The sequence below is a fragment of the Mustela nigripes genome, chromosome 10, assembly GCF_022355385.1.
Source record: "Mustela nigripes isolate SB6536 chromosome 10, MUSNIG.SB6536, whole genome shotgun sequence".
Lineage (NCBI taxonomy): Eukaryota > Metazoa > Chordata > Mammalia > Carnivora > Mustelidae > Mustela > Mustela nigripes.
This window is the reverse complement of record NC_081566.1, coordinates 25979683-25984700: the sequence shown is the minus strand read 5'-3', so window position 1 is coordinate 25984700 and position 5018 is coordinate 25979683. Positions and strand designations below refer to the sequence as shown.

Here is a 5018-nt window from a genome sequence, read left to right as displayed (position 1 = left end):
CCCCCCCCCCCCCAAAAAAAACCATTGACTGTATTCCCTATGCTGTGTCTTTCATCCCCATGACTTATTCCATACCTGGAAGCCTGTAGCTTTCACTTTCTTTCACTCATTTTGCCCACTCCCCTCCCTCAACACCTCCTCTTTGGCAGTCCTCAGTTTGTTCTGTATTTATGGGTCTATTTGTGCCATATTATCTTTAATTAAGTACAAAGACCTTTCAGTTCACATCACCCAGAGATCATTTCACCTACTGTTCTGTTTGGCTGCCAGTCTCTTGTCTCTCCTTCAGTAATGTGAGGGAAGAGATCTTTGGTTTGTTGCCTTTGCCAATAATCAGAATGTTGGAGAGCTGAGAGGCAAAGCTGTCATGGCATCTTTCATATGAACCACATCAAAAGAACCAGGGTGGGGGTGCCTGTGTGGCTCATTCAGTCAAGTGGCTAACTCTTGATTTCGGCTCAGGACATGACCTCAGGTTCTAAAGTGAGCCCCGCATCAGGCTCCACATTCAGTGGTAGTCTCCTTGAGATTCTCTCTCTCCCTTTCCCCTCTCTCTGCTCACGCACACACTCTCTCTCTAAAATAAGTGAATAAATATTGTTGTTGTTTTTAATATCTCTTTTTAAGAGATTTTATGTATTTATTTGGCATAGAGAGATCACAAGTAGGCAGTGAGGCAGGCAGAGAGAGAGGAGGAAGCAGGCTCCCCGCCAGGCCTGATGGCAGAGGCATAACCCACTGAGCCACCCAGGGGCCCCATGTTGTTGTTTTAAAACAAAAAAAGAACCAGGGGCACCTGGGTGGCTCAGTGGGTTAAAGACTCTGCCTTTGGCTCAGGTCACAATCCCAGGGTCCTGGGATCAAGCCCCACATCGGGCTCTCTGCCTGACGGGGGAGCCTGCTTCCTCTTCTCTCTCTCTGCCTGCCTCACTGCCTACTTGTAATCTCTGTCAAATAAATAAATAAAATCTTAAAAAAAAAAAAAAAGAACCAGGATCTCTCTTTGTCGATTACTGCAGCAGTTCTTTCCATGTTAGCAGCTCTCATCACTATACACAGGGCACCAGAGTCAAACTTGATGAAATCAGTAATTTTTCCAGTCTCCAAATCAACCCAAATGGTTTCATTTACCTTGTGAGGCATCATCCAGGGTCAGCAGATGAGGGACTCATTTTGTGCCCTAAAAGACTTTCCTCACTTTGCACAATTTGTACTTGGCTTCCTAGGAGGGTATAATACAAGGAACAATGGAGGACCTTCCGTGTCATACATGAGATAGGAATTCTCTTCAGTGTTGCCGGCGCTGGCAGCATCCGTATCGGTTCGGACCTTGCTGCAATCTTACTGGACTGCTGAATGCAGACCTTCTTCATCTCCTGTCTGAGCATACTTCAATTGTGTTCCTTGGAAAGCGATGAGGGGAAGACCTTCTCTGAGCCTGTGGGAGCTGGCAGGTGGACGAGGAGCAAACGCACTGGTCCGATTGTCAGCAACTGCTGCTTTAGAGCCCCTGCGCGTTTCAGGTTCTTCTGGGACCATGAGCCGTGGCTGTGCTGACCGTGAAAAGAGCAGTCTTCAGTTTTTTCCTTGTGTACCTTTTCTTTTAGTTCAGCTTGGTTCTTAAATCTACTTTGTTTTCTCAAAATGGTAGAAAGGGGAAAAAATAGCTCCCCATCATTGAGATCCTTTCAAAATGGAAAAATCAAGAATTCTCAGTGTCCTAAAGTGTAACTGGACGAACAAGTATAAATGCGAACTTTTCTTCCTTCCTTCATCCTTTCATTCCATCGTAATATGATCAGTTTTTATTGAGTACTTTCCACGTACTGAGCTCTGGATAAAATGCGGTCTCTTGGAACCCCCATGAGTCTACTTGCATGTCGTACTGTGACAGCTGCCATCCTGGAGATATGCACAGTACTCCTGGAATGCTTACGGAGCATTTTTCTAGAGGAGAAAATTTCAATCGGTTTCTAGAGAAAACGGCGTATGGGGTGAAAGGTGAATAGAGTCAAGACACTCAAAGGCTGGGAGTTCAGAGATGACATCGTGTGCTTGGGAGCAGCTGGTTCAGAGGCAGAGAAGTAGCACTGAGTGACACCTGAGCAAGTGACAGGTGGTGCAGAGGAGGGTCGTGTGAGGTGAGAGGAACGGTTAGGATAGGATTGTTGCATGCCGTGCTAATTTGGCATTTTCTCTTGAAAGCTCTCCTAAATTGTTTAAAGGGTTTTAACCATTGGGTCGGGGTGATCCGCTCTGTTTTTCGAATGACAGTGCCGGTAAGACTGTGGCAAATGGACTGAGGGTGGGGTGTGAGAACTGTGGTCTGGGATCAAGTTAGAAACTATTGTCACAATCCAGGCAAGAAGTGAAGAGGTCCTGTGCAAGACTGCTAACTGTTTCCCAAAGACATGAAAACAAATCTCTTACACAATCCTGGGCCAGATGCTTTAAACAGTTATTTAGAGGAAAGCAGATAATATCTGCTTGCAGGCGGTTTACTTACTTTTTTTCTTTCTTATTAAAAAAAAAAAACCACACAATAACTCGTCAGTACGATTTCCAAGCCATATGATATTTTCGAACTCCTAAAGAAAAAACAACAGATAAGCAGACATTAAATCATCCGTGCTTTCCGATCATCTACTCCCTTTTCAGACAACCCTATGCAGATTAATCAGAACCAAACCCATAAAGTTTAATTGTAACATATGTTCTGTCATCTGCCAGTGTATTTCCAAGTCTGTGCAGGTATGACCATATACCATGATGAACAAATGAACTGGAAAGATCAAAGTTATTGGATCTGGTCCCATGATTTAAAATTTCCAAATCAACACGAAGAGAAAACAGCAGGCATCAAACATCCGTCTATGCTTGTACCAGGTCACACACTGTAATTCTATCCAAGTACAAGTTTCCATGGTAAACAGGGCAAGACTCGCCAACACTTCACAGGTTTCCAAAAAGCAGCTATGTCCCTCTTGGGAGAACTTTGTAACTGGAAAAGAAAATCTTCACAGATGAAATCTCCAGCAAAAGAAAGTCACAGACTGTATTTCTGCAACAGGCCTTTTGCCAGATGTCTCATCAACAGGTATGATGCTGGCAGTGACCCGTCCTATGGTAGAGGTGGTAAAATACTCCCACCAAACCTTGTTTTCATTTGCTCACAGCTTCATAGGGGGAAAAAAATGGTACTTTGAGTTGGAATTTTCCACATTTCATCTCAGTCCAAAGGTGACTTAAAAAAAATTTTTTTTTAAAAAGTTGAATTAAAGTCAAGTGAAATTTGTAAAGTTTAGTCATTTGGGGAGCTATGTGTACACAAAGATCTCACTGGGTAACACCAAAAAATTACATTTTCCTTTTCCTTGTGACTTTTGGAAGACTAACTCCTTTTGGCTATTTCTTTTGAAAGGATTTAACCCTAAGTTACAGGGGCAGGAAACCAAACATTTTTGCAATTTATTCAGAGTTTTGCCCTTGAAGAACTAATATAATAAAGTAAAACTTTACATATTAAATCCACTCATAGTTTAACAAAAGTTTAGAACATTTCCACATATATTTGATAGAAAAAGTATTTAAAAAGAATGAGTTTAATTCAATTAAATTCAACACATGTACAAAGCACCAGGCACTAAGTGAGTGCTCAGTGTTAAAGGTATATAAATATAAATAACGTGGGGCACCTGGGTGGCTCAGTGGGCTAAAGCCTCTGCTTTTGGCTCAGGTCATGATCTCAGGGTTCTGGGATCGAGTTCCGCATCAGGCTCTCTGCTCGGTGGGGAGCCTGCTTCCTCCTCTCTCTCTGCCTACTTGTGGTCTCTGTCTGTCAACTAAATAAATAAAAAATATATGTAAATAAGGCAATTCCTGTCCCCAAAGAATGTTTGATTTGGTAGTAGAGATAAGAGTAATGAAAACAGCACTAATTAAAGGAAGAATATGAGTGTTAAAGTAGACGTATATAAGCAGAGTGATTAAGGAGCTCAGAAGTGGGAGAAGTTAATGCTGTTGGGACAATAGAAATAGTTTATTCTGGGTTTTGAAGGGTTGAGGGTAGTAAAGATGGGCGAACTGGGAAGGACATTTTAGACTTGTCTGGGCACAGCCATTGAGGTCGGAAGTGGGACTAGAGAAGGGGGTCAGAGTGTTGGATATGACAGAGGAAGGAGCAGAAAATTAATAGGAAATCTTAAAAAGGTAGGCGCTGAGTTTTTCAATGGTTTCAGTAGTTTTTCAAAATAGTTTTTCAATGGGTATGCCATTAGTATTTTGGGGTACATGGTTCTTTATCACCTCAGGGAGTATGTGTTCCCAGGACCAGCCTCTAAAGCCAGTCATGTCAGTTTGATCACTGGAGAGAATGCCCCAGCGTTTTCAGACACTCCCCCTCCCCCGGGCGCAGTACCACTTCTGTAGAGAGTGACTCTTAGAGGGATTGTGCGATACCAGATTTGAGCCAGTCTTTAGTTCTGTAGGTGATAAGGGTTTACTAAATGGTTCTGACCAGAGCAAGGGCATGATCAGGCTTGGGATTCAGGACAACGATTTCTGGAGAATGAATCAGAGGAGGGAAAAATTGGGAAGCAGGATAATCAATTCAGTCTTTTGCCATAGTTTAGGCAAGAGTCAATGTGGACTCAAATTAGACAATTTCATCACTTTCATGCCTGAAAACATTAATAGACATTATTATTTTTTTAGCTATTCCTTTTGACGCTGAAACTCCATAGCACCGCATTGCGAACTCTTTGTGCTGTGGCTGCTTTCCTGTGTTTTTCTTTCCCCAAATTAATATCATATGGTAAATTCAGTGTTACAAAAACAAGATTTTTAGAGGGTGATCATAACACCCTTTCTACAACATACTTTCTAATTACAGAATAAACACATGGGGGATGGAAAGCTCTATTAAAAAACAAGACCAAAAGAATGCTGTTTCTTTGTTTGATTTTAGATAGTGTTTGGATTCCTTTACTTCTTGACTTCTCCCCTACTTAATTTTTTTT

The 5018-nt window shown here is 42.1% G+C and overlaps 1 pseudogene; it reads right to left on the bottom strand.

Annotated features, from left to right (window-relative positions):
- LOC132025973 (small ribosomal subunit protein eS4-like) overlaps positions 1 to 1539 on the bottom strand; it is a 10299-nt pseudogene extending 8760 nt beyond the window's left edge.
- Between the last annotated feature and the right edge of the window lie 3479 nt (positions 1540 to 5018).